Source organism: Tursiops truncatus, chromosome 18, assembly GCF_011762595.2.
Source record: "Tursiops truncatus isolate mTurTru1 chromosome 18, mTurTru1.mat.Y, whole genome shotgun sequence".
NCBI lineage: Eukaryota > Metazoa > Chordata > Mammalia > Artiodactyla > Delphinidae > Tursiops > Tursiops truncatus.
Genome location: NC_047051.1, coordinates 4,483,378 through 4,494,484, shown reverse-complemented (window position 1 = coordinate 4,494,484; position 11,107 = coordinate 4,483,378).

Here is an 11,107-nt window from a genome sequence, read left to right as displayed (position 1 = left end):
TGAGAGGGGAAAAGTCCAGCCAGACCTCCTGCTTGGCATCGTAGAGACTAGTCTGGTGCTTTTCCTGTACGTGACCTATCTGTGAACCTTCCAGAATATTCCACAGGCAAGGCGGTGGTCCGGCCACGCATCATCTGTCTATCCGCACCCACCATCTCCGGCCGTGGGACTTGCTACTCACACCCACACGTGCATGTACACAGCACACCCTCGCCCCTCCTCTCTCACTGTACGTACCTCCACCTTCCTTCTCCGTTGCCCAGGTCTGAAGTCGTCGGTGGGGACGCCCAGAGGGTGAGGGCCTCGAAGGTGGTTGACTGTGTGTCTGACCCTCAGGCTGGTTCAGTGGTGCCAGGACAAGAACACGGACGTGATTACACAGGGAGCGCGGTTCCTACGATATAGGCTGGCGGTCACCTCACCCCCCGCCCCCAGTACACACACCAACCTCCTCATCCTGTTGCTTACAGTCCAGAAAGGTCAGGAAAGAAGAGCAATAGTCAGGTATTGAGCAGGACTCCTGTGGGTTCTAGGGACTGCCTGGAGGCTGGAGCCAAGCTGCATCTGGTGACTCAGCAGAGTAGGATGTCATTTCCACGGGTGTGTACCCTTCCAAATCACTGCATTGATTTGGTCACTTTTCTTTAGGAACGTTTGAAGCTATGAGAACATAACCTATTTTAAAGATCAAAAAATGATTATTAAAGACACTCTGCCTTTGTCAGTTCAAGATCCAGTGTAAGAAGCAGCACATCCTGCAATAAAGGACACAGAGGCGCTTTGCCCCCCGAGGAGGCTTTGGGACAAAGGCGGCTGCTCTCCCAGCCCAGTGACCAAACACTTCACAGATGTGGATGCACAGGAGAATCTGGCTTGTTTTCAAGTGAAAATCTAGGTATTTTTGAAACATCTGAATCCAGAGTTTATGACTGAAGTTAAGTGAAAACACTGGTCTCGCAGCCCCCAGTGCTACCCCAGGGACCTCGCTCCCTCTGAATGTTTCCACCCCGTGGGAAGGTTGTCCTGGGACAGGGGCTTCCTCTCAGCCCTCCCACCCTCAACAAACTTAACCTTGTAAACAGGCTCCACCCGGGGTGAGAAGCAGAGCCGGCCCTGGTTCAGGCTGTTCTCATTCAAAAGCCATCGCTCTGCGTTTAGGTCATTGCTTTAGTTCTGGGACAGGTGACAAATCCTGAGAGGTCTTTTCATTTTTGAAAAGTGAAGCTTATTTCACTCTATCCCACCCTGCTGTTGGTGTGAAGATGGTTTCTTCCATCTCTCAGACTTGGTTTCCCCTCTAGTTACTGGCCAGCTCTTACTGACTTCCTCCAGGAAGCCCCCCTGGGTTGAAGAGGTTTGGGAAAGAAAACCTATCGGCCTCCGTGTGCCTGCCTCTACCTGCAGACCTACCAGAGTGACAGGGCTTGAGTCAGCGGTGTTGACCGTAGCTACCATTTCTATTGGAGTCAAAATAGGTTTATGATTGTAAGAGGGAAGATGTCAATCAGTGGCTACGTAGTCTTCATGAATAAAATGACTGGGAACACGGGCTCTGGACACAGGCCACCTGGGTTCACATCATTTCCGATTGCCAGCTTTGGGGTGCATTACACAACCTCTCTGAACCTCTGTGTCCTGGTTTTATGGAATGAGCATGACCTAGAAACCCACCACACGGCCTGGTGATATGGGACACAGGAAGCGTTTAGCATGTAGCGCTTTGCACAGACCTACTTGGATGTTATTTTGCATTAGTATTATTATTAGTGCTGCTGCTGATGGGTGTATTGACTTACTCATTCTTTTTTCTTTTTGGCTGCATTGGGTCTTCGTTGCTGCGTGCGGGCTTTCTCTAGTTGTGGCGAGCGGGGGCTACTCTTCGTTGTGGTGCACAGGCTTCTCATTGCGGTGGCTTCTCTTGTTGTGGAGCACAGGCTCTAGGTGTGCGAGCTCAGTAGTTGTGTTGTGCGGGCTCAGTAGTTGTGGCTCACAGGCTTAGTTGCTCTGCAGCATGTGGGATCTTCCTGGACCAGGGCTTGAACCCGTGTCCCCTGCAGTTGGCAGGCGGATTCTTAACCACTGTGTCACCAGGGAAGCCCCGACTTACTCATTCTTCATACCCTTGAAGGTGGTATTTGAAAACTAGCCTTCAAAGGGGGGATGCTTACACATCGCAGGTTGAGAGCCAGTCCTACAAGGCTCCTCCTTCTGTGGATCCTGGTGCTCTGCTCTGCATGTCCTGGAGCTCAACACACTTCTGGGCCCAAATCGTCCAACAATTTATTCGCTTAATAAGTGACGCTGCATTTCAGAACTCACTGCATTTTCAACACAGGCGCTATGATGTCTGCATGCCCAGAACATCAGTACAAAACTTAACAGATGCACTAGTCAATGCCGTCCTTTGTCACAGCAGGGCTGGCAAGCTCGGAAGAGGGATTTGCAAATTTGCAATTACAGGAATATAGGTAAATTGAAGAAACTCTCAAAATATGCTAACCAACAAAAACAGAATTTTTTTAAAAAGCAGGACAGCTGCTTTCTTAGTTCCCCTGAGGGAGAAAAGCACAGATTGTCTACTTTCCAGTCAGCCAAGTTTACAGGCTTTCTAAGAAGATGGTCTATATATTTGATAAAAGATTTCACTGGAAATGATGGATTTGGCAGTTCATTTCAGTATAGCAGTCAACTGACTCATAGAACTTGAGACCCAAGAATAATAATCCTTACGTCAAGCAACATCTAGCAAGAGGATATTCAGTGGAGTGTGTGTGTGTGTGTGTGTGTGTGTGTGTGTGTGTGTGTGTGTGTGTGTGTGTAACCTATGTAGTCTCATTTTAGGTTTTGAAACAGTTTGAGAAACTGTTGAGGATATATAAAATCAAGCTTGATTTTTCTGCAAAAGGTATGAAATAAAATGGGAATAGGACAAAACTGAAGCATTCAAGAACACATACTCAGTTTTTCCAAACGTGTTTTTATATACTTTTAAAAGCATACAATTCCATAATTAGTGAGTTATTCTTAATGTCAGTGTTACATATTTTGGATTGTATAATTTTGTTTGGTAAATATTTAGAACTATCAAATCTAAACAGTTACTATTAAAAGCTGTATCGGGCTTCCCTGGTGGCACAGTGGTTGAGAGTCCGCCTGCCGATGCAGGGGACACGGGTTCGTGCCCCGGTCCGGGAAGATCCCACATGCCGCGGGGCGGCTGGGCCCGTGAGCCATGGCCGCTGAGCCTGCGCGTCCGGAGCCTGTGCTCCGCAACGGGAGAGGCCATAACAGTGAGAGGCCTGCGTACCGCAAAAAAAAAAAAAAAAAAAAGTTGTATCACTGGTTACTTAAGAGAAGTAAAATAAAATAACCATCAGCCCTATTTCTGTTTATTCCTATGTGTGTCTGTCTATTTTGATCACCTAGAAAAGCTCTGGAGCGGGGCTGTCTGACGGAACTTCCTGTGGCAATGGGGAAGTTCCGTGTGTGCTATTCAGTACAGTAACTGGCAGGCTCGTGTGACTACTGAGCATTTGAAATGTGGCTAGTGAGACTGAGGAGCTGAATTTTTAATTTTGTTTCATTTCAATCGATTTAAATGAAATGTAAAAAGCCATGTGGCTCTTAGCTGCTGTGCTGCACAGCACATATCTAGAGATGCACTACTTCTCTCATGGAAACAACCACAAGAAAGACGAGTTCCTTTGGGTTTGTTTGATTTAGGATTCAGCCGAGGCAGGGAATGCCCAGGATCCCGGGATGGATGTAGAGAAGGGTCACCCAGAGAGCTTCCTAGAGCGATGGGTCTCGGGGGCGTGGAGTCGGCTTTACCAAGAACAGTTCTCCATGGGTCAGTCCTTTGGGGTTGATAGCAACTCATGGGGCCGTGAAGGATGCACACATACTCCCCAAGCCAGCCCCAGACACCCAAGCCAGCCCCCCGGCTTCCCACCCACATGATCTGTTTGCTGTGCGTGGCGTCAGTTCAGACCCCTCCCTGTGGGTCCATCTCCCGCCTCACAACTTCCTGAGTGTGGACGCTGAGGTCTGGGTCAGATCCGAGCCCCCAGGTTTACTGGCTGCCACACCGTCTCAGGCCAGGTGTCCTGTGCTAAGGTGGTTGGTTTGTGCCTGCCGTTGGGGACGCCTGTCCGAGTCCTGGGCTCTCGCCTTCTGCCTGCGCCGCCTCGGGTGAGTCAGTTCACTTCTGTAAGCACAAACGTCCTCCTCTGTGAGATGCTGCTCTTGAGATCACGGAGATACAGTGGCATCCCTGACGGACTCCCAAGGGGGCTGTTGTTATTACTGTGAACGAGAATCTTCCTGAGTGTCAGCATAAGCAAGTGTCCCCTAACCTAAAAAAAGTCAGATATTATTTCCCAAACGGGTGAAGCAAGCCTAGAGAGATGAAGGGCGGCATCCACAATCACAGGACTCGGAGTGGGTTGGTCCACCTCCCGCTTCCCAGCACAGGGCTCTTCGTCTGAGGCTGGTCTAAAGTGATGGAGCAGAGGAAACTTAGCAGATTTCAGTGAGACTCTTGTCACACTAAAGAAGTGGAAGTCCTGGTTCATTGACTGACACTTCAGAAAATTCAGAAAAGCACAAAGTAGGACTCATACATCTATCATTCCTTTTTTTTTTTTTTTCTGGTACGTGGGCCTCTCACTGCTGTGGCCTCTCCCGTTGCAGAGCACAGGCTCCGGACTCGCAGGCTCAGCGGCCATGGCTCACGGGCCCAGCCGCTCCGCGGCATGTGGGATCTTCCTGGACCGGGGCACGAACCCGTGTCCCCTGTGTCGGCAGGCGGACTCTCAACCACTGCGCCACCAGGGAAGCCCCATCTATCATTCTTCTACCCATTGATAACGACTTGGAGTAGTTGTGTATTTTCTTTCATTATTCATGAATGCTTCTCTAAAACCTCAGCTCATGCTGTTGTAAGTGATGATCGCTAACACGTACAGGGCCCGGCGCAGTGCTGAGTGCCTCACCTGCATTCTGTTGTAGACCATAATTTGTTAACATGCTGTTTTGTCACTTCATGTATGGTGAACACATTTCCACAGGCATGGCCTGGTCTCTGACCACATACATACTTTTTAGTGACTCTATAGAATTATATCGGATGCAAATACTGTTGTTATTTAACCAGTCCTCTTTTTATTGATTATCTAGCCAATTTTCAGTTTTATTATTGGAAACACACTTTAAGGAATAGCCCCGAACGCACATTTGCCCACATCTAGGCTTTTTCTCTAAAAATCCTAGAAGTGGGGGAGTTCCCTGGAGGTCCAGGGGTTAGGATTCAGTGCTTTCATTGCTGTGGCCTGGGGTTCAATCCCTGGTCAGGGAACTAAGATCCCACAAGATGTGGAGCGTGGCAAAAATATAAACAAACACTACATAACTTAGTATTGTTCGTCTTTCATTTGTATAAAAAATAATATGATGCTATTTGCATCCTTTAAAAAAACAAAGTAATTAATTGAACAAATCCTAGAAGAGGAATTACTGCATCAAATTTCCAAACTGCCCTCCAGGTAACAATTCACAATCCTACCATCAATTCGTGCAGATGTCCTCAGTAGCTTCGATTTTATTCTACGTATGTTTGCACACATGACGAAGCCAGGATGATTCGGATGATTCTGCTGAGTGAGTGACGGCCTGGTAGGTCATACCCCAATGGTACAGTGGGCTCCATCTCAACCCAGAGGCACAAAGAGGAGAGATGTAAGACTCCAGGCAAATGGGGAAGGAGGGCTGAGGACGACCTCGCCCCTCCCCTCGGCACCGGTTGCATTTCTGTTAGTCGATGCGCCCATTTGGGGACACCATATTTGGAAATGGTTACAGATAAATTGGAATAAATTCAGTTTAAAAAGTGATTAAAGGGTCCGGAAATAGAGTCGATGAGGAAAGATGAAAAGAATTGGATTATCTGTCCTGGAGGAAAGGAGGCCAATTAGTGACCTAATTACTACCTTAAAGTTATAAAGAACTTGAAAGAGAGCGTTTTCTTCAGTATGAATGGAGTATTGAATAAGAAGGATAGATCATATTAAAACTGGATTTTTTCCAGTTGGATACAATGAAAAGGCTTTCAATGCATTATCTCATTTAATTTTTTTTTTTTTTACATCTTTCTTGGAGTATAATTGCTTTCTTGGAGTATAATTGTGTTAGTTTCTGCTTTATAACAAAGTGAATCAGTTATACATAAACATATGTCCCCATATCTCTTCCCTCTTGCGTCTCCCTCCCTCCCACCCTCCCTATCCCACCCCTCTAGGTGGTCACAAAGCACCGAGCTGATCTCCCTGTGCTATGCGGCTGCTTCCCACTAGCTATCTACCTTACGTTTGGTAGTGTATATATGTCCATGCCACTCTCTCACTTTGTCACAGCTTACCCTTCCCCCTCCCCATATCCTCAAGTCCATTCTCTAGTAGGTCTGTGTCTTTATTCCTGTCTTACCCCTAGGTTCTTCATGACATTTTTTTTTCTTAAATTCCGTATATATGTGTTAGCATACGGTGTTTGTCTTTCTCTTTCTGACTTACTTCACTCTGTATGACAGACTCTACGTCCATCCACCTCATTACAAATAGCTCAATTTCATTTCGTCTTATGGCTGAGTAATATTCCATTGTATATATGTGCCACATCTTCTTTATCCATTCATCCGATGATGGACACTTAGGTTGTTTCCATCTCCTGGCTATTGTAAATAGAGCTGCAATGAACAGTTTGGTACATGACTTTTCTTTTTAACTATTTATATTTTATTTTATTTTTTAACATCTTTATTGGAGTATAATTGCTTTACAATGGTGTGTTAGTTTCTGTTTTATAGCAAAGTGAATCAGTTATACATATACATATGTCCCCATATCTCTTCCCTCTTGCATCTCCCACCCTCCCTATCCCACCCCTCTACGTGGTCACAAAGCACCGAGCTGATCTCCCTGTGCTATGTGGCTGCTTCCCACTATACCACATAATCTTTATTTTTTTAACATCTTTATTGGAGTATAATTGCTTTACAATGGTGTGTTACTTTCTGCTTTACAACAAAATTAATCAGTTATATATATACATATGTTCCCATATCTCTTCCCTCTTGCGTGTCCCTCCCTCCCACCCTCCCTATCCCACCCTTCCAGGTGGTCACAAAGCACCGAGCTGATCTCCCTGTGCTATGTGGCTGCTTCCCACTAGCTATCTATCTTACGTTTGGTAGTGTATATATGTCCATGCCTCTCTCTCGCTTTGTCACAGCTTACCCTTCCCCGTCCCCATATCCTCAAGTCCATTCTCTAGTAGGTCTGTGTCTATTCCTGTCTTACCCCTAGGTTCTTCATGACATTTTTTTCCTTAAATTCCATGTATATGTATTAGCATACGGTATTTGTCTCTCTCTTTCTGACTTACTTCACTCTGTATGACAGACTCTAGGTCTATCCACCTCATTACAAATAGCTCAATTTCGTTTCTTTTTATGGCTGAGTAATATTCCATTGTATATATGTGCCACATCTTCTTTATCCATTCATCCAATGATGGACACTTAGGCTGTTTCCATCTCCGGGCTATTGTAAATAGAGCTGCAATGAACATTTTGGTACATGACTCTTTGAATTATAGTTTTCTCAGGGTATATGCCCAGTAGTGCGATTGCTGGGCCATATGGTAGTTCTATTTGTAGTTTTTTTAAGGAACCTCCATACTGTTCTCCATAGTGGCTGTACCAATTTACATTCCCACCAGCAGTGCAAGAACGTTCCCTTTTCTCTACACCTTCTCCAGCATTTATTGTTCCTAGATTTTTTGATGATGGCCATTCTGACTGGTGTGAGATGATATCTCATTGTAGTTTTGATTTGCATTTCTCTAATGATTAATGATGTTGAGCATTCTTTCATGTGTTTGTTGGCAGTCTGTATATCTTCTTTGGAGAAATGTCTCTTTAGGTCTTCTGCCCATTTTTGGATTGGGTTGTTTGTTTTTTTGTTACTGAGCTGCATGAGCTGCTTGTAAATTTTGGAAATTAATCCTTTGTCAGTTGCTTCATTTGCAAATATTTTCTCTCATTCTGAGGGTTGTCTTTTGGTCTTGTTTATGGTTTCCTTTGCTGTGCAAAAGCTTTGAAGTTTCATTAGGTCCCATTTGTTTATTTTTGTTTTTATTTCCATTTCTCTAGGAGATGGGTCAAAAAGGATCTTGCTCTGATTTATGTCATAGAGTGTTCTGCCTATGTTTTCCTCTAAGAGTTTGATAGTTTCTGGCCTTACATTTAGGTCTTTAATCCATTTTGAGCTTATTTTTGTGTATGGTGTTAGGGAGTGATCTAATCTCATACTTTTACATATACCTGTCCAGTTTTCCCAGCACCACTTATTGAAGAGGCTATCTTTTCTCCACTGTATAGTCCTGCCTCCTTTATCAAAGAAAAAGCGTTTACCTCTGGGCTTTCTATCCTGTTCCATTGATCTATCTTTCTGTTTTTGTGCCAGTACCATACTGTTTTGATTACTGTAGCTTTGTAGTATAGTCTGAAGTCAGGGAGCCTGATTCCTCCAGCTCCGTTTTTCGTTCTCAAGATTGCTTTGGCTATTCGGGGTCTTTTGTGTTTCCATACAAATTGTGAAATTTTTTGTTCTAGTTCTGTGAAAAATGCCAGTGGTAGTTTGATAGGGATTGCGTTGAATCTGTAGATTGCTTTGGGTAGTAGAGTCATTTTCACAATGTTGATTCTTCCAATCCAAGAGCATGGTATATCTCTCCATCTATTTGTATCATCTTTAATTTCTTTCATCAGTGTCTTATAATTTTCTGCATACAGGTCTTTTGTCTCCTTAGGTAGGTTTATTCCTAGATATTTTATTCTTTTTGTTGCAATGGTAAATGGGAGTGTTTTCTTGATTTCACTTTCAGATTTTTCATCATTAGTGTATAGGAATGCCAGAGATTTCTGTGCATTAATTTTGTATCCTGCAGCTTTACCGAATTCATTGATTAGCTCTAGTAGTTTTCTGGTAGCATCTTTAGGATCCTCTATGTATAGTATCATGTCATCTGCAAACAGTGACAGCTTTACTTCTTCTTTTCCGATTTGGATTCCTTTTATTTCCTTTTCTTCTCTGATTGCTGTGGCGAAAACTTCGAAAACTATGTTGAATAAGAGTGGTGAGAGTGGGCAACCTTGTCTTGTTCCTGATCTTAGTGGAAATGCTTTCAGTTTTTCACCATTGAGGATGATATTGGCTGTGGGTTTGTCATATATGGCCTTTATTATGTTGAGGAAAGTTCCCTCTATGCCTACTTTCTGGAGGGTTTTTATCATAAATGGGTGTTGAATTTTGTCGAAAGCTTTCTCTGCATCTATTGAGACCCTTTTATTTTTAAATTGATGTATAGTTGATTTACAGTGTTGTATTAATTTCTGCTGCACAGCAAAGTGATTCAGTTATATATATAGATATAGATTTTCAGTCATATAGATATCCTTTTTTTACATTCTTTCCCATTATGGTTTATCACAGGATATTGAATAGAGTTCCCTGTGCTCTATGGTAGGACCTTGTTGTTTATTCAACACTTTTGAATAAATAAGACCAATTCCACCACTCAGCCAGTCCACCTTCCTGTTCTATGGGTAGTTCACACACATGTGGGATGAAAAGAGCAAACAAGAGTTATCACAGCACCCTTTGCAATAACAAAAAATGGCAGGTTGGAAACCAACTCATATCCACTAATAAATCAGGGTTAAATCCATGAAGTTCCTTCCATACAATGCAACGCGATGCACTCATTAAAGTTCAAAAAGCCAGCTCTTACGTGAATAAGGTACAGAATAATCAAAAGCATATCGTGTTAACTTATGTGGAAATAAATGAAGAGCAACAGGTGCAGGCCATGTATTCCATGCCTGCCCGGCCTCTATCACGTGTGTCTGGGCAGAGACTCCAAGGCAGGCAGAAGAGTGGGAGGTCCTAGTGGACCCAAGGGAAGGTTTCAGGTGGGCCCTGACCGGAGGCTGCCGGCGTGGGGAGGCTGGAAGCAGGCAGGCCACGAGCAGGGCGTCCTGTGTCATTGGTTACGGGGACGTATTTGGCCTTCTCTCGCAGGTCCTAAGTTTCAAGCAGGGTCAAAAATTGGGGACGTCTTATTTTTCGTGTCAGCAGAATCTTCTCTAGAGAAGAGCTGCTTTTGTTTGAGTCGGTGATGGCCAGGGTAGAAGCCCGTGGATGTCCAGATTAACGAGCTCTGCATAATGAAATGGGGATGGGGAGACTCAAAGGTAGAATGGAGACAGGGAAAACGGAGCGAGTGAGACCCCAGAGTGGCCACTGAAGAACAACTTTGAGAGAAAACAAAAATATGGAACGGGGATTTAACTAAGCTGGTTGCTGTGAAGTGTGGGAGGTCACATCCTGTCATCCATTTCCCTGTGAATTCTTAAGGAAAATCGGCACTGCTCAGCCGTGCTTTGTACGTGGGCTTTGTACGTGGGCTTGCTCTGGGGAGGGGCTGCAGCGCAGTCAGTGTTGCTATGGGAACAACCTGGGGGCCACCGTGGGAGATTAGACACATAAAGTGACGCCACGGCTCGTTCTTCTCAGGTAACGCTATCTTACAGCAGGCCCTGCCTTTGTGGAATTTTGTGTCCACTAAGTTACTGTATTTTCCTTAGTCGTACTTTGGTTTTCAGGTAACGTTATCATTTCAGTAAAACAGTGTCTGTGGACAAGAAAAAGTCTATAGGGGTAACTGGGATTTGAACATAAAGGAATTTATAATCAGCTGGAGGCCATGTGCAGGGGTCATCTCTTCCAGAAAGTTCTTAAGGCGCCAGGCTTTTAAGATAAGCAGTGGCACAAAATATCCAAAATGATGAATAGCATGGGAATGTCACCAGCCCTCTGAGTTTCTGTGAAGGTGTGATCTTGCTTCGTCTTACTGGTACCTTGTGTGAGCCTCTCCTTGAGGATACGAGCTGGGTCTCCTGAGGTCCTCCACAGATTTTAGTATGAAAATAAAAATTGCTTAGGATGCTGGGATAAGATTTATCCTCCAATATGAGTTTTCTCCTTCTCTT